The 19,673-nt window shown below is 41.7% G+C and overlaps 1 non-coding gene across 1 annotated transcript in view; it reads left to right on the forward strand.

Annotated features, from left to right (window-relative positions):
- LOC100515559 overlaps positions 1–19,673 on the forward strand; it is a 315,996-nt gene that overhangs the window by 218,960 nt on the left and 77,363 nt on the right. The window lies entirely within an intron of this gene.

The following is a 19,673-nucleotide window of genomic DNA, read 5'->3' on the forward strand; positions in this document are numbered from 1 at the left end:
CCCAGGGCACTAAAATTCCCAGAAAGTCAAGGGCCTCCTTGCTTCCCAGCATGTCACCTGAGAACCAGCAGCATCAGCATCACCTGGAAGTTTGTTAGAAACAGAGGAACCACCCCCCTATCCATGACCTACTGAATCAGAATTGCATCTTAGCAAGATGTCCAGGGGAGAAGCCCTACGGGCAAGGAGGAGACCTTGCCATTGACTTTATGATGTCCCTCCATTCTCTCCTCCACCTTCCAGCTCCATTTCTGCCTCCTGCTGTTGCTGAGGCTCCTGAACACCCCCTGCTTCTGCCCCTGCAGGTGTCCATGGGATTGGTACCCATGTGGTTTGTGTTGAGGGACTGGATAACAACCCAAAGGCTGCTTGTGCCCATCTCTGCTGCCTCCATTGGGTCTGTAACTAGTTCTTGTGCTTTGACCATCTCTCTTCTGATACATGAGTTCTTTTCCAACAGGTGCCTCAGTTTACTCACCTGAATAAAGTGCTAGATGATGCTCCCCTTTGGTCTACATACCAAATTCTAGGGTGAATCTCTCAGGCTCAAGCTTGGAACTCCACCGGCTCTCATTTTAATATGATCTCTCATGCTGATTTAACAATACTCTGGATTAAAAAAAAAAACCCTATATTAGCTTCTATTATTTTAAAATCAGGAGATTTTACATAAATCTGTATTGATAGCATCTCTTAGGCCTGCATCGCCCCTGTGATATTGGCTAGAGCTGTGTAGCAGCTGCCCTGTCAAACAGGGTTACATCTTCCAATATGCCACTGCCCTTAATCCTTTTTATTACATCTTTAACCCCAACTCCAGGGCCCCTTGGTATTTATTCTTGTATCTGCTCTGTTGTTTTCTCTTTTTTGCATTTTTAAAAGTTTTATTGAATTATAGCTGATTTACAATGTTGTGATAATTTCTGCTATACAACCAAATGATTCAGTTATATATGTAGACACATCCATTCTTTTTCAGATTCTTTGCTCTGTTGTTTTCTCATGCCTGGCCCAAGTCCCTCATGTTTACATTGCCTGCTTATCTCCTGTGGGCATTTGCATTTGAGGCCATGGGCCAGCTTCTTAGTCTACCTTCTTGGACACAGTATTTTTTTTTGTTTGTTTTTTGTTTTTTAGTGACATATCCACAGCATATGGAAGTTCCCAGGCTAAGGGTTGATTCAGAGCTGCAGCTGCTGGCCTATGCCACAGCCCCAGCATCTGAGCTGCGTCTGAGCCCTATACCACAGCTCTCAGCAATGCTGGATCCTTAACCCATTGAGCGAGGCCAGGGATCAAATTCACATCCTCATAGATACTAGTCAGATTTGTTACCACTGAGCCACAACAGGAACTCCAGACATGGTAATTTTTTTTGCCTTTTTTTTTGGTGGAGGGGGGCATACCTGAAGCATATGGAGGTTCCCAGGCTAGTAGTCAAATCAGAGCTGCAGCTGCTGGCCTACAGCACAGCCACAGCAATGCCAGATTTGAGTCATGTCTCCAACCTACACCACAGCTCACAGCAACGCTGGATCCTTAACTCACTGAGCAAGGCCAGGGATCGAACCTGAATCCTCATAGATATGAGTGGGATTCATTACTGCTGAGCCACAACAGGAACTCTGGACATGGTATTTTTAAAGTGTGCCATTTGCTTTTCTTTTCCATTTTATGAAGGTGCACTATACAATTTTAATTCCTTCCCAGGGTAAATCTTCATTCCAAACATAGAACATAAATCTGTGATTCCAATTATAGAAAGCTTTGGACCTCGCGGATCAGTGCCTTCAGAATTAAGAGCTCAACAGAATGTGGAAGGAATACATTTGGATATTCAAGAAGCTCACTAAGCCATGGTTTCTTGATTGTTCTCACTAGACCATTGAGAATACATGGTACCAGTGGGTACAAGGCCATTTTCAAGAATATGTCACCTGCAGGGTAAAGAAAAAAAACAAAAACAAAAACAAAAAAAAAAACCACTCCAAACTCATTTATTTATTTTCTATGGAGCTTAAAATTTTAATTTCTAAAGATGTAGATTTTTAGATGGGTTCTTCTTCATTTACATCACTGATTTGGAAATCTATCAGCTGACTTCTGCATCTATCAAGGAGTATGATACATCCTACTATGAAGTCTGCATTGGGAAATATGGAATGTGTAGAATTATGTATGTCCCCAGCATCCCTGTGGCATGCCAGCCCTCTGCAAAGTGCTATGGCCTTCATGGCACAAGGGGGAGGACCCTAGACCTCAGCAAGGTGAATAACAATTCTGGTCCATGTCTGAAGAGCAGACAGGGAGTTTGCCTGGCGGAGCATCCTTTAGCAGAGCTTTTTCACAGTGTGCTGCTTCTGCATCGCTGCCAGAGAGAGTTTATTGTAACTCAACTCAACGGACACACTGACAAACTCCTTTAAGAACTGGCTGCCTAATGTGGAGTCAGCAATGTTGAAAAGACGAAGAGAGAGGTTGAGGCAAAAACACAGAGCACAGGGAGTTCCCATCGTGGCTCAGTGGTTAACGAATCCGACTAGGAACCATGAGGTTTCGGGTTCGATCCCTGACCTTGCCCAGTGGGTTGGGGATCCAGCATTGCCAAGAGCTGTGGTGTAGGTTGTAGCCTGCGGCTTCAGCTCCAATTGGACCCCTAGCCTGGGAGCCTTCATGTGCCATGGGTGTGGCCCTAGAAAAGGCAAAAAGACAAAAAAAAAACAAAAAAAAAAAAACCTCGGAGCACAGACAGTGAGTGTATCCATTGGCAATTACTTCCACGAAAGAGAACTCTTTGGTATGTCTAATCCTGTGCTTGCTCATTCGGCTAAGAAGGCTTTTATTCATCACAGCTTTTGATGAATTACTGTGAGAGCTAATTCGCCTCCCCTTGCCGTCTGCACTTAATGCACACATCAGGAACAATGGCTTTCAAAGCCCATTATGAAATTATGAAATATATGTTGGGACAGGGTGTCACACAGAAATAGCAACTAACAGTTAATGTGTGGTGAACATGCTGCGAGGAGCTGGAAGCCTAGAGCACATTTCATGGTGTGCGCAGAGCCCCCATTAAAAGGGCACAGAGGTTCTGTTTCAGCTCCCAGCCATGGGCTGTGCATGGGAGGGGATCCTCTCTGTCAAACTGGATAAATCCTGCAGAGCTTCAGCTTCCCTCGCTTCCTTGCTCCCTCCCTCTGTCTCTTTTTCCTTCTTTTTTACCCTTTATTTCTTAGAAAAATTCTTGAAAATAATTTTCAGAAAATCAAACACCCATCACTCTTCTCTCATTTCCCACACTAAGCTCTTACACTCATCCTGATGAAATCCTTATTACAGTGGCGCTGATAGTTCTCCTCTCTGCTTTTTCTCCATCAATCTTCCTTAGTAAGCAGAGACCGATAAATTATGCCTCTTTCATTTCACTATGGGGGTTATTATTCAGGCTTGCAAGAATTTCTTTTTATGTCTTTAGCCCAGAAAATGAATGCTTTCAACACAAGACTCATTTGTACCCACATCCCTATTTTTACTCATTTCCACATTTTCCCTGAATTGTTTCTAAGGATCTTCTAAATTTGGAAATGCAGAACTGCATGGTGCTTCTGGTTTCTGAAGACCCACACCGGAAATGCTGTAGTGTAGGGTGGTGGGTCGTTTTCCCCTGAGAATTTGGGACAGGGTCAAGATGGTACCCAGAGAATCCTGGAGGTGCACACACAGAGGCACGCTCAGTTCCTCTTCACACATTTCATTAAATGGTCTGCATTTGATGAAATTCAGACAACATAGGCTTTTACGTTCTTTCCAAATCACCATCTTAAACGTGTTTCATCCAGTCTTGTTTTTAAAATTTTGTCACCATCTCAGAGAAATCTTGTAATGATTCCAAAGTTTTCTAGTCCTAAAACATCCCCTCTCTTATCTGTTCTAGGGTTTTCTTTCCACTATCACTGAGACGACTTAGGGCTGGGGAGGACCTGGAGAGATGAGGGGTGTGGTCTGTTCCTAGAATGTACCCCCTGCCTTCCTCTCCCTGTCTTCCTTTCTTTCCTAGGTCCTCATGCCTCTGTTGCATGATGGAGAAAATCCTTGAAGGTGACACGTGTTTCTCACGTATCTCTTGGCTGACATTGGTTGGGCTGCCCCAGGTGACTCTTTGTTGCCCGGTGTCCCTAACATCTTTGGGGCTTGGGGCATGAGTATTGGTGGAAGCCCAGATATCCTATTTCAAAATAATAAGAAGCTATATATCAAGCTAAAAATATATTGGATAAATATATTCCATGCACTTATCTTGAGAGTTGTATATTCATAATGACCTTTAAACCCAGCTTGGAATTTAGAGTCCTTGTAATTTTGTAGATTATCACCATAGCATAGGATGAACTGTCCCTGCCCTCCTCCCACCATCCATGGCCTAAGACTTATCACTGTCTTTCCTGGATCTCGTACTAATAGTGGCCTGCGTGTAGGCACTGCAGCCAACAAGTTCAAGCTCTGTTTTACCTCCATCACCCGCCGCAAACAGCCACCCTCACCCTACAGCTACTTCTTGCAAAGGGCTTGTGCTTCTCAGGAGAATGGGTCTGGGAAGAAGTCTGGGTAGGTCCTGGAAGCCGGCATAGGACCATTTTGGAGAGAGACCTCTGGAGTACTCAAAGCACCATCTAGAAGAGGGTACAGGCTTCAGACAGGCAGGTTCCTTTGTCCTTACCTTGTAGGGATGCACATGGCTGTAGGAGGGCAAGAATGGGGTCCTCTGGAAAGCAAGCTAAAAACCACCTCCTCTAATGAGCTGCTGCTCCCTTTTGCCTTCTGCTGATGTAAGATGGGGCTGTGGAAGTGGAGTGGGAGGTTGTTGCAGGATAGCAAATCTTGTCTCTTAATAAGCACTGGAGGGACTATTGGTCTCCCATTATTAGGTAATTTATGCTCTTGTGTTCTCAGCTTACAGTCTGTGTTGCCCATTCCAGAGCCAATAAAAAATCTCTCAATATCCCAATATGCATGCAAACAAAATATCTTTCTCATTAGGGTAGGTAACTTTGCCAATTAAAAAGAAAGAGGACTCTTTGGTGAAATATTTACCTTGATCTTTGCTTTTTGTATATGGAAATTTTCTTTTACTTCACAGTTTTACAAATAGCATAATTGTAGTTTGGCTTACAAAAATGTGTCTGGGCAACATGCAAATTACCAATTTAATCCTGTCTCTTTCTTAGCTTCGCCCCATGCTTCTACACCTCCGTCTGTCACCAGGCTAGGCGATGCACACACACAGGATTCTCACAAACACTGATTCCTTAAACATATCCAAAGATGCTTCAATACTTTTTTTTTCTTTTGAGGCATAAATAATAGATTTCATTTACTTACCAAACATTGTTCCATGTGCAACGTGGAAGCTGATGTACAGCCTCTGCTATGGCACCTTCACTCCATTCTCTCAGGACTCAGGGGAGCGTTTCAGAAAGCTAGTATGTGAGCACAAAGCTACTATGGGGATAACCTTGAACTCACTCTATTCTATATTAAGAGGTAAGTTACTTATAAATAACACTGCTATTATCAGGAATAAATTACCTGCCACAAGTTGCCCAACTGATTGTAATACTAACATATGGCACAAATGAATGTGTCTACAGAAAATAAACAAACTCATGGACATGGAGAACAGACTTATGGCTGCCAAAGGGGAGGGGAAAGCAGTGAGATGAACTGGGAGTTTGGGGTTAGTAGATGCAAACTATTATTTGGAGTGGATAAGCCGTGAGATCCTGCTGTATGGCACAGGGAACTATATCCAGTCACTTGTGAGGGAACACGATGGAGGATAATGTGAGAACAAGGATGTATGCATTTCTATAACTGGGTCACTTTTCTGTATGGCAGAAATTGAAAGAACATTGTTGAGTCAACTATAATAAGCAAATTAAAAAAATGAAGTTGACAAGCAATTCCTTAGATGATCTAAAATACAAAAGCAGTCAAGTGTAGGATATTGTAACAAAGAGAGAGGATCTGATTCCTGAGAGGAAGTTATGCAAGGTCCTAGATACATGGGCCAGGTCCCACAATTCACTTTCACATTTATCAAGCACTCATTAGCCACTGACGTGCTTCTACATAGTTGTCATGCCGTTAGAAGTATTTATGTGAAACAAGGTAAAAATTATATATTAAATGTGTATATGTGTGTGTGCATGCATGCAATGGACCAGGAATAATAATGATGGATTGATGATTTTACCGGTATTATCACATTTCATTCTTAAAACAACTCTGTGGGAGAGATAGGGTCAATTTTAATTCTGTTTTTATATGTAAGGAAACAGATGCTCAGAGAACATACAGAATCTGTTCAAGTTCATACATGTAGGGATCAATGCACTGGCACAGGCACTATGGAAAAGTACAAATTTAAAAACAGAGCTACCATATAATCCAGCAATTCCACTTTTGAGTACATACCCAATGGAAACAACATTATTATCTCAAAGAGATATCTGTACCCCCATGTTCATTGCAGCATTATTCTCAATACCCACGATATGGAAACACCCTAAGCATCTACCAAAGGATGGATCGATAATGCAAAATCTTAAATATTCTCACCAAAAAAAAGGTAACTCTGTGAGCTCACGGGGTGTGTTAATTAACTCGATAAGGGGAATTCGTTCACAATGTATACATAGATCGAACCTTCACATGTTACACTTTAAATATCTTAGTTTTGTTTTTGTTTTTGTCAATTATACCTCCATAAGGCTGGAATAAAAAGACATCAAAAGCAACAGCCACAAAAGAAGCAATGAAGCTGGATTGAAATTCGGGACCTTCTGATTCCAGACCCAATCTTCCCAGCCACTATTTCCTTCAGTCTCTTTCTTCTTTAATTCTTTCCTTTACTTCCCAGAAATAAATGGAGCATCTATTATGTGCCAGGTACATTTCTAGATGCTGAGTATACAATCCAAATTTCCTGCTTTTCTAGAACTTACAATCTATTTGGAAAGGCAGGTTATAATCAAGCAAATAGATAACTAAATAGGTACACAATGCACCTTCAGGTGGTGATAAATGCTGTGAAAGAAATCTCCAGGAGGTAGAGATTGAGAATATTGAGAATGAGGAGTGGGGTAACAGATGAGGGCAGGGGTAGGTTGTAGGAGGCTTTTCCAGATGTGGAGGTCAGAGAAGTCTAACAATTGACAGGCTTCACAGGGCACTGGCTACGTTATTGAATGACCTAAGTTCCCCGTGGCCCTGTAAACAATATGCGTTTGTTAGCAGAAACCCTTAGGTGTGTTCTGCAATCTGTTTGCAGGCCACGGTTTGTTATGTAGTATTATCTGCATCTGCTCTGAGGTCCCCAGTAAAAGAGAAAAGTTTGTGAGCTCTTTCTAAAAGCATGGGGAGATGCTGTATTTAAAAACACTTGTAAGTTTTTATATGGCAAGCAGGTATAGAACCTGTGTTGCTGGATGCCCCTTTAACTAGGACCGATATTACATGTTTTGGAAGGAGAAAGATAGACGGAAGGGGGAGGGTCAGTGAGGAATTGGGAGGGCGTTAGGAAGGGCAAATTGCTAATGGAAGCAGAATGTAAAAACCGTAGATCCATAAATGAAGCCTCACCTTTTTCACTCAAAAGATATAAACCTTGGAATAATTCAATTCTCGAAGCAAACAGAAAGTGAGTCATTTTACAAAGTGCACCAGGGCTCTAATTAGAGGTTCATTTGAAGAATAAATCTCGAAAGAACAATTAACCAAATTTGGCTAATTCCAGTCACCGATTTTTTTTTTCCAGCAGTTTGCTTATCATTGTAATTTATTTCAGCAATTTCCTTAATAACCTTCTCAGAATGACATACTCAAATACAACTGTCTTCAAAAAATATGCTGAATCCGTGCATATAAAACATTTACAGTCAATTTCCTTCTTCACATTTATATATGAAATGGCGTCATTTGGACTGGTGCCCTTCCACCATCTTTGTAGGGGATTTAATGAGGTGGAGAAGAAGGGCGAGATGAGAGAAGAGAAAGTGTTTGCTTTGATAGAGGCAAAAAGTGGAGGAGGAGGAGCTGTACTGAAAGACAGCCTATTCATTTGATCCCCTCAAACATTTTCATCACCTCCAAAGATCAGATGCTGAAGCTGAGTTAGGCACTTCTGAAAATAAATGAACAAAAACTTCAGTAAAGAATGCTTCTGATTGGGAGAAGTTCAGATAGCTCTGACCCATTAACTGCTTCATTAAATGCTGCCATGGGATAAACTACTTTCCCCTAACATTTCAAATCTGGAGAGAACAGGTTTCTTTCAAATGGGTTCTAACCTTCTAACTCTCTTTCTAACTGTATCTGTTTCTAACTGTGTCATTCAAGATGCATTCTTGATATGCCTTCATTCTAGCTGCCACACTGTTGTTCATGAAGGAAGAGTGATTCAGTATGGCAGCACTCTATTCTAGGTTTTCCTAAGTTCCGAAAAAGTGCAAGTAGTTCTAGAAGAGAGTTAAGCTAATTTTGATGTCCCCCTCGTTCTGTGTTTCTTTGAGGCCAGCTTTGGGTGCATGTGGGTAAAAATGCTCCAAGTGTCCATGAGAATGTTAGCTCTGTGAGTGAAAAAATGGTGCCTGCCGTTGTCAGTCAACAAAGGCTGTTGTAGCCATCAAGCCATCACATTATGGCCGCTCCGATGGTGAATCCTGAGGTAACTCAGGATGGAAAAGGATGCCAGCCATTGAGCCCTCAGTCACTGCAGCCACCCTCTAGATGCATCCTGGGGAGCTGCAGGATGAGAAAGCACAGGATGCTGGCCCCAGATAGCTGAGGTGCATATCAAAGGAATGATTTCATCGAGCCTAGAATCTTGCATCTTCCCATGCATAGAAAATTGCTAAATTCATTAAATGGAGGTATCTGCTTTTCTTTAATTAACTTTTGAATTTCCAACTACCTGGTCTTTGTTGCAAAAACTCGTCTAGATTTTGGCTCCTCCCTTGCTTCTTCTGAGTGGTCTCTCAGAGCTATCTGAAAGGCTGCATCCTGAGCTTAAGTCCTCAGTTTGTCTCTCAGATAAAATATAATTCTCAGTTTCTAAGTTGTGCATGTTTTCAGTTGACATCGCCACAGGGGCAGAAATTATTTTTCAGTCTGTCTTATTCACTGCTGTATCACTAGTTCATAGAACAGTGCCTGGAATATAGCAGATACCCAGTAAATATCTTTAAGTAAGTAAGCAATTGAGCTAGTATCACCTAATTTATGCTTTTGAAAGTCACCAGTCCCAGATTTTGTGATTCTGTTTGTTTTTGTTTTTATTTAGCTTTGGGGGAAAAAAAATCCCTTGACTAAGAGATAATACAATTTTTTTTTTTGTGAGATCCTAACGCCTCAGTGTATGTGCTGTGCAATTTTAATATTCAGAATCAGTGTTACACATACTTCATTTGGGTTGTTTTATAAAATTACAAATATTTCCTTATGCTTTGTGAGCTGAATTTCATTTTTGCATTGAAATCTCAAGCCAGTTGTTCTTTAATTGGGGTTTATAGCTAAGCTTGAAGATTTTTTCCCCCAACTTTATTGAACTATAATTAAGAAATGAAGCTGTATATATTTAAAGTGTAAAATGTGATGATTTGATGTTTATATACATTTGGAAGACATTACCACAATCCCGTTTATTAACACACCTAGCACCTCACATAGTTACTTTTGTTGTTGTTGAGACTGCCTAAGACCTACTCTCTTAGGAAATTTCAAGTATACCATGCAGTATTATTAGCGATAGTCACCAGGTTGTACATTAGAGCCTCAGAACTTATTCATCTTGTAACTGAAAATCTGTACTCTTTGACCAATATCACCCCATTTCCCTCATCTCCCAGCACCTCTCAACTATCATTTGACTTTCTGTTTCTATTAGTTTTTTTTTTTTTAAGATTCCATGTATAAGTGATTTCATACAGTATTTGTCTTTCTCCATCTGACTTATTTCACTTAGCTTAATGCCCTTCAGTTTCACCCATGTTATCACAATTAGCATAGTTTCCTTTTTTTATGGGTGAATTATATATATATATATATAAATTATATATATGTATATCTCACATTATCTTTCTGCATCTGTCAATGATATGTACATTGTTTCCATAATTCAGCTATTGTGAATAATGCTACAATGAACATGGGACTGTGTATATCTGTGTATATTTCTTTGAGATAGTGATTTCACTTCTTTTGAATGTATACCTAGAAGTAGGATTGCTGGGTCATATGGTAGTGCTAATTTTATCTTTTGTCTTTTTTTTTTTTTTTTAAGGAAACTCTGTACTGTTTTCCAGAGTTGCTGCATCAATTACATTCTCACTAACAAGTGTGGTTACAAACATTATACGAGGGTTCCCTTTTCTCCACTTGCTTGCCAACACTTGTTATCATTTGTCTCTTCAGTCATTGACATCCTAACAGACATGTGGTAATATCTCACAGTGGTTTTGATTTGTATTTATTGATGATTAGTGATGTTGAGCATCTTTTCGTGTACTAACTGGCCAATGTTAGGAAAAATGTCTCTTCAGATTCTCTGCCCATTTTAATGTTGGATTATTTATTTTCTGTTATTGAGTTGTAAGAATTCTTTAAATATTTTGCACATTAACCTCTTATCAGACATATGGTTTGCAAATATTTTCCCCCATTCTATAGGTTGCCTTTCAGTTTGATGAATGTTTCCTTTGCTGTGCAGAAACTTTTTTGGTGTGATGTAGTTCATGTACTTATTTTTGCTTTTTTTTTTTTTTTTTTTTTGGTCTTTTTGCCATTTCTTGGGCCACTCCTGCTGCATATGGAGGTTCCCAGGCTAGGGGTCAAATCAGAGCTGTAGCCACCGGCCTACGTGGGAGCCACAGCAACGCGGGGATCTGAGCCACATCTTCAACCTATACCACATCTCACGGCAACGCCAGATCCTTAACCCACTGAGCAAGGGCAGGGATTGAACCCAAAACCTCATGGTTCCTAGTTGGATTTGTTAACCACTGCGCCACAACAGGAACTCCCTTATTTTTGCTTTTGTTGCCTATGCTTTTGGTGTCAGATCCAAAAATTTACTGCCAAGACCAATGTTAAGAACTTTTATGTTTTCCTCTAGAAATTTTATGATTTCAGGTTTTAGGATTAAATCTTTAATCCATTTTGAGTTGATTTTTGTGTATTCTGTAAGATGAGTCCAGTTTCATTCTTTTGCATGTATATATTCAGACATATGGTCTGAATATGGTGTTTTCCCAGCACCATTTATTGAAATGGCTGTCCTTTCCCCTTTGTGTTCTTGCAGATCTGTTGAAAATTAGTTGACCATACATGCATGGGTTTATCTGGGGCTCTCTCTTCTGTTCTGTTGATCTATGTGTCTGTTTTTATTGCCAATACCATACTGTTTAGATTACCATAGCTTTGTGATATGGTTTGAATTGCACATGTATGATGCCTCCAGGTTTGCTCTCCTTGCTCAAGATTGCTTTAACTATTTGATATCTTCTCTGGTTCTCTACAAACTTTTGGATTGCTTTTTATATGTCTATGAAAAATGGTATTGGAATTTTGATAAGGATTATATTGACTCTGTAGATCACTTTGGGTAGTATGAATATTTTAACAATATTAATTCTTCCGACCTGTGAACATGGGACATCATTCCATTTATTTGTGTATTTTTACATTTCATTCATCTATTTTTAATAATTTTCAGTGTACTGATCTTTCTTTGCCTTGATTAAATTTATTCTTAAGTATTTTATTCTTTTTGATGCTATTATCAATGGGATTTTTATTAATTTCTTTTGTGGATAGTTAGTTGTCAATGTGTAGAACAGACTTTAGTATGTTTATTTTGTATCCTGCAGCTTTACTGAATTTGTTTATCAGTTCTAACAATTTTGGTGGGGTCTTTGGGTTTTCTATATATAAGACTGTGTCATCTGCAAACAGAGACAATTTTGCTATGTCCTTTTGATTCAAATGCCCTGTATTTCTTTTTTTCTTACCAAGTTACTCTGGCTGGGGCTTCTGGTGCTATCTTGAGTAGAAGTGGTAAGAGTGGGCATCCTTGTGTTTTTCCTGATGTAAGAGGAAAAGCTTTCAGTTTTTCATGATTGAGTATGGTGTTAGTTGTGGTTTTTGTCATATATGATCTTTACTATTTTGAGATACATTTGTAGTTATCCATCAGAAAACCCAATCTCCAAATAACATAAACCAATCTCCAAACAGCATATATATTTCCAATGATTTTCTTCTCTCCATTTCTCTTGGAGTTACTTCTTCTCTATTCATTAATTCAACTCATGCTTATCTCAGTACAGCTAATTTGCTGTGTGCAAAACTGATCCTGTAGGCATTTGTGGGAAATAGAAAGATATTCAATATTCAATTTCTTTTGTCAAGTTCTTTACCTTTACTTGAAAGTGACAGATAAATATAAGTGAAACAATAGTCATAACAAATGATGGTTTAAGTGCCTGGATTCAAGGTAGAAAGAACTGGGGGTAAACAGAAAAAGAACCATTTTACTAGGCTCTTTGGAAAGCTTGGAGACCTAAGATAACCTCACTTTGAAATCCAAGAGGTAAAAATAGAGTAGAAATGTGTTTAGGGGGCAAGGGAATTTTCCCATCAAGGTAAATATTTGTTTGAGATTGGGTTCCCCAGGCAAAGATTTGAGTATATGTAATGTATTTGGGAAGTGATATCAGGAAACCCCAGTAAGAGTAGAAATTGAGACAGAAAAGGAAAGAAGTGAACACAGGGTGTTATTGAGGAGTTATCACTGTAGAAAACTAGAGCTCATTCTGACAATATTGAACACACTTCAGAGGGGCAAGAAATCTGGGATATCCATCTTCTAACTCCCATTAATCACTGGTTGAGGGCTGTACCAAGGAGGATGTGAATGCCTTGGGACTTCCCTCCAAATCGAAAGCCAGCAGTTAGAGAGGCACAAGTGTGTATCATAGGACCAGTGGACCTGTGCATCCTGGGGATATAGGTGGGGCTCCTACTCTTGGTGCATGTAAACAGAAGTAGTCCTAAAGAGGCTTTCAGACTGGGCGTTAAAAGCATTCTAGTACTTAAGTCTATCAGAGATGGAATTTGCTGCAATAAATATAGAAGATACATATTTGGCAAATGGCACCAGAAGATATTGGGCCTAGGATATTGGGGAAGCTGGATTTCTTAAGTCTCTCCATTTTCTCCTAAGACATGTGTTTATAATAGCCACAGTGTTCTTCTGCCTCCTGGAGTGAGTTCTTGTGGGGTAGAGGCTTACCACAGCTTCTGTACCAATAACTGCATCACCATATTTAAGATTCTCATGAGGTGGTCGCCGAGGTGTGGCCACAAGAGAAGATAAGGTCAGAAAAAAACAACCCACATTTATTATAATCACAGGTCCCAGAGACAGGAGGCGTGATGAGCCCTTTAGAGCCACAAGGGAAAATCACCAAGAGGGACTTAAGACAGAAGACAGGAATGAGGGAGAGCTTGGGCCACAAACTTTATTAGGGTTTTCATGGAAAGATAAAGCAGGGCAGGTTGAACGGTTTAGATCTGGCTAGTTTGAATAATTTTGGCAGGCTGTAAACTAGGGGACTGGTTCCTACTTGTTTGATATCGGGCTTTGGGATGATTAAGGCAGAAGAATATTGCTTCTTGGGGTGCATGGACCAGATATAAGAGGTAGGTAGGGCTCTTGATTGGTTAATTTGCATATCAAAGACCTGCTTCTGGCTGGATCCTTTGCTATCTCTAAACACTGGCGTACACCAGAAGGGGCTGTCTCTCCCTAGCCAGGAGGTTTGTTTTTAAGATGCCCGAACATTATAATTTACGGAAAAGAAAAAATTACACTCTAGAACTCCAGATGCTACCTTATCTGGTTGCAGAAATTGCTCACTTAGATTTAACACCTGGGTTCTGGGTATAATATCTTAATGTGCCATCAGCACCATCTTAGACCACATTGTCCATAGGTTGCATAATAGCAGCCACCTATCATGTGCATGCAGTTACTTTGAAAATGATGACCTGTCTGGGAGCAAGAGCCACCCTTTATGTCTTAATGGCAAGGCCTTGGAAGGATTCATTCCAGCAGGCAAGCATTGTCAGTGGACAGTAGGGAGTCTGAGCAACAGTGATTTCATGGAGCCTTTTCACCAGAAACCTTGTCAGTGGATGGGAGAGACAGATGGAGCAGGAGAGAAGAATCGTGGCAGGTTCAGTGTGGGTACTGGGGGAGTCATACTCATTAGCATATCGGAGTTCCCTTTTAAACTCTTATAAACTTCTTCAGAGGGAGGAGTTTCTGTTGTGGCTCAATGGAAACGAATCCGACTAGTATCCATGAGGATTTGGATTCAATCCCTGTCCTCCCTCAGTGGGTTGGGGATCTGTCGTTGCCGTGAGCTGTGGTATAGGTCACAGACAGCTCAGACCTGGCATTGCTTGTGACTGAAGTGTAGGCTGGCAGCTGTAGCTCCTATTCGACCCCTAGCCTGGGAACATCCATATGCCATGAATGGGGCCCTAAAAACAAACAAACAAAAAAACCCCCAAAAAACAAAAAAAAACCTTGTTTGGAGGGAAAATTGGAGGTTGGCTCTGTGGGGGGGGAGGTGCAGATTAGCTTCTAATGTCTTTTCTAAACCAAGCAGTGGGTCTGTCTTTGCATATCTGAAGTTTGTTCTGTATGTGTGCATTTCGAGATATTCCTTAGGTTATTCGTGTTCTGTTTCTCCTCTCCTTTCATCCCTCTCTGTAGTTCCTTAGCCTCTGGCATCCAGATCATAGTGCTGATATTGTCTCACTGATTAAATATTGAGACTGGTGACTGAAATAGAGATTCATGTTTTTTAAAGTATTTTTTTTTTTTCCAGACTGGAGTATTGTGGAATTATTGAGGTCTGGGTGAGAATTTTATCTCCTCTGTTTATTTGCTGTTCTCCTCTCTGAGCCTGAAATTCCCCAGGGCTACAATGGGCATAGTAATCAGATGATGTATATGGAAGAGCCTAGCTCATAGAAAAGCACTCAGTAATGTTCATTTCTTCCCTCCATCCTTCCCTTTCTTTTCTTTTTATTTTTTTTTTCCATCTTTTTAGGGCCACACTCATGGCATATGGAGGTTCCCAGGCTAGGGGTCCAATCAGAGCCTTACCATCGGCCTACGCCACAGCCACAGCAACGCCAGATCTGCACTGTATCTGTGACCTAATATAGTCTAACTCATGATTTCCGACAGGTGTAAACGCTAAAGCAAACAGCCAGCAGGAGCAGTGACAAGTGTTATATCTGAGTGATGACCAGGAGTATATATGAGGATAGTATCGCAGGCTTAACCCAAGCTTCCTGAAAAACCAACAGAAGCTTTTTTTTTTTTTTTTTTCCCCTCACAAATAGGACTTGAATCTCAGTGCTCTTACTAATCCTTTTTGAATTATGTGAAAGTACTCAAAAGAGACTGTGTGCGGTTGGTTTTCTAGGTTGGGAAACTTCCTGACCTGATTTTCTCCCAGCATTGCCAACTCTTTCAGAATCAATTAAATAGACGTTGGAACACAAGTGACAAAGGGGTATAAATAGAGGTCTTAAGGAAGATATGTCACTGTGCTTTTGGTGACTGTATTTACACTGCCACCAATGAGCAGGCATGTTTCAGGTAGCTTGGAAGTGTACTCTGTGTTTAGGTTACTCTGTCCACAATGACCTGGGCTACTCTGGAGGCAGAGTGGACAACAGGAGGGCCTCAGTCTACTAATTTATCCTGCTCTGCAGGCTCTAGGCCAAGTTGTCCTGCAGATAATAGCTCAGCAAAGCTTAAAATAAGATGATTTCTGATTTCCTCTTTCTAGATCTTTCCTCCTGTGTGTAACAAGTATATCAAATGAGCAGCATTTGTTATAATATGAGCCCCAAACTTCTATACTCCTTTTAATCCTTGTACCTGATCCTTTCATACTTATGGATTATTTCTTCCTGAAACTTTGGAACATTTTCAGGCAGGTGGCATAGTTGTATCTTTCTTAAAACGTAAGGGTCTTCTGGACCAATTTCAGGGCATTTCAATGGGTAAAATGTCCAATCTAGTCCAACAATCAAAACTTTGAACTTCAGTGTTAATTTCTTCACTCTTTCAGTTGGGGTCTCTCCCACCCGGTAGGTCTATTGTGAGGTTGGGGTGGGAACACTTCTTCTCTATGTCCTCACCTTGCTGTCCCCACCCCCTCACTGGACTAATGGCTTATTTAGGGTTGTTTTGTTTTTGTTGTGGGGATAACAACTCTCAAGTGGCTGATATAAATTTAATTTTTTTTCAGCGGCTGCACCTGCAGCTTATGGAAGTTCCTGGGCTCGGGGTCAAATTGGAGCTGCACCAACGTGGAGCCAAGCCATGTTTGTGACCATGCCGCGCTTGGAGCAACACTGGATCCTTAACCCACTGAGCGAGGCCAGGGATGGAACTGGCACCCTCTCAGAGACTACATCAGGTTATTAACCTGCAGAGACACAGTAGGAACTTCTAAAATGTAACTTTGCGATGGTCCCTTCTGGAATTTCACCTTTCCAAGGCTGACTCTGCCTCTCATGGGACACTTTTGCTGGTTCGTCCTTTCAGCTGCTGTCCTCTTGATGCATGAGATCCCACTTCTGCCAGGCTGGGTACTGATTCCTTCCTCAGCTTCTGGCATCCAGCTCTTTATGCTTCCTCTCTTAGAATGGGTCTCTCCACGGCAGTGTTCTTGGGCAGGGTCCATAATAGCTTCAGTGGCTTCTCTTTTTGCAGCCCACCTTTAATCCCCAGGAGAAAACACACCAACCCTTCAGATCTGGTTTAAGTGCAGTCCTCTCTCCAGTGTCACTTCCTTATTATGCAGCCACAGCCTCTCAGCCATATTCTTTTTTTTTTTTTTTTTTTTTGTCTTTTTGCCTTTTCTAGAGCTGCTCCCACGGCATAAGGAGATTCCCAGGCTAGGGGTCTAATCAGAGATGTGGCCAATGGCCTACACCAGAGCCACAGCAACGCGGGATCCAAGCCGCGTCTGCAACCTACACCACAGCTCACGACAACGCCAGATCCTTAACCCACTGAGCAAGGCTAGGGATCAAACCTTCACCCTCATGGTTCCTAGTCGGATTCGTTAACCACTGCGCCATGACGGGAACTCCGCAGCCATATTCTTGCTTGCAGACTTTTTCATAAATTCCAAGAGATGGGTCAGGCTAAAGCCCCTCTGAGTATTTGTTTAAAGCTCCCCCCTACCTCCAGCTAGCTAAAGGACCAAGAATTGCACCAACCCTCCAACACATTTGGAGGAAACACCCTTTCTCTTCCTTTTTGGCTTCAACCATTTCATACACTTCAGGTTAATGAGGAATGTGATAAGCTGACCTTATCCCTTTTGTCCTCGTGGCACACGTGGATCATCCTGGGATGCTGTTCACACTCAGGATCTGATTGGCTCAGTGGGTCTGTGTTGCAGCCTGAGATTCTGTATTTCCACCAAGCTGCCATGAGAACTGTCATGACTGGTTCATGCATCACACTAGTTACTCATTCTGAACAGTATCCTTTTAGGATTCAGGAATTCTTTTGGCATCTATGTATTTATTTTGTCTTTTAGATCACAGTCAACAGTCAACACCATGACAGGAAGAGTCCCATCTCCGTGTTCTGTCACATGTCAAATGATGAGACAGCGGTCATGTGGGGCTGCACTCCCCCTCCCCCAAACCCTGTGCTTGCCCAGGCTCAAGACCAAAGAAAGAGCCAGAGTGGGTGACAAAGACATCAGTTGTTTAATGGATGGAGGAGCTTAAATGTCTTAAATAAAGTCCTGCAGTGGTACCCCACCATGTGTGGCAGACGGGGCAGGACAGAGCGGCAGCTCTCACTACCAGGGCAAGAGGGAGGTTACCAGTCACAAGGGAACTGATGTCAGGTTGGCTTATCAGTTCCCAGGGAAACCAGCAGAGAAGCCCTCACCTCTCCACCCCTTTGATAAACTATCGTAGTGGAGATAGTTTTGATCTAAAGACTAGCTGGGGCTGGGGGCAAGGTTGTAGGCATTTACTGGTTAGGCTCTGTGGTTAAAAGGGAAGGTCAGTCAAGAGAGTATAGGTGAGGCAGATACTGGTTGAGCACAGGATGGACAGAGAGCAAGAGAAGAGCCATCTTGGGTACCCAAAGGTACAGGTCAGGAAACCTTTTACGTGTATTATCGCATTGAATGAATAGTTTCTTATCCATCTACTCTATCAGCCTATCAGCTAAAATTGACCTAGTCCCTGCTCTGAGGTAGAAAGTCTAGAAGACAGAGACACAGCTCTGTTGTGATAACCAGACGGGATTTATAATTCATTCCTTTAACTTTCCACTCCTTTTTGGAAGGGCAGCACCAAAGAGGTGGTGACCAATGTTCTTCCTGACTCAGTATCACCTAAAGAAGCTTCAAGTGTAGCTAAGAACATCTCAGAATTCACAAAGGCAAATTTAAATATGGCTCAAGATGTGTCTCAGGATCATAAAGCATCATCGCCACCAGGTGAACCTCCTCAGGATACAAGGACTGTGTCATATTGTTAAGGACCAACCACAAGTGGCTCTAGAATAAATACACACATTTTTTTTTTTCTGAGTAGCAGTACAGAGAACTGTGCTGTGTACAGAGCCTTTAAAAAAGTGAAGCATCTCTATTCTTATAGTTGTGTACAGTGTATTTGTTGCAATTCCTTTTGCCCTGGAGTTACAACCAAGACCAAGGCCGAACATTGGAGTTCCTGTCGTGGTGCAGTGGTTAACGAATCTGACTAGGAACCATGAGGCTGCGGGTTTGATCCCTGGCCTTGCTCAGTGGGTTAAGGATCCGGTGTTGCCATGAGCTGTGGTGTAGGTTGCAGACACGGCTCAGATCCCGTTGCTGTGGCTGTGGTGTAGGCTGGTGGCTACAGCTCCGATTGGACCCCTAGTCTGGGAACCTCCTTATGCCGTGGGAGCTGCTCAAGAAAAGGCAAAAAGACAAAAAATAAAAATAAAAAGGAGTTAAGCATTACTAAATTTTAGAGAGTTGACAGTATTTGGGAATGCCTACCTTCCTGAAGTTTTGCTAGGGAAACTTACTTCTCCATTGAACACCATCCCACCCCTTGAGGCAGAGAGAGAAAAGGAGGGCTGTGTTTCCTCTTTATTAAGCTAAGGAAGGTCGGTGGGCCAGTGATGCAAGAATCGTCTATGAATCTAGCGAGCCTCAAAGAGGGAGTGACAACCACTTTACTCAACCATGGGAGTGGGCTTCATGAGAGCCTTATAACCTGCCAAAGTGCACAGGAGAGCAAGGGAAAGAGAATCAGGGAGAGATGGCCTGGTGAGAAATTACTAAGCAGAGAGGAAGTCAGAACACATCCCATGTCTACCTCTCAGTTTAAATAGGTTTGGAAGATCCACCCTCCCCCCCCGATGCCTGGCTAATTGAGAGTCATGATATTGGACTATGGTCTTTTTGAAACCAGTGCTTTATGAGGGGGCAAGAGACACCTGAGTCACAGGGATGTTGCCTAATCCTTGAGCTGGGGATCAGCTGGAAGGATCGTCACATCTT

Source organism: Sus scrofa, chromosome 8 (genome assembly GCF_000003025.6).
Source record: "Sus scrofa isolate TJ Tabasco breed Duroc chromosome 8, Sscrofa11.1, whole genome shotgun sequence".
Lineage (NCBI taxonomy): Eukaryota > Metazoa > Chordata > Mammalia > Artiodactyla > Suidae > Sus > Sus scrofa.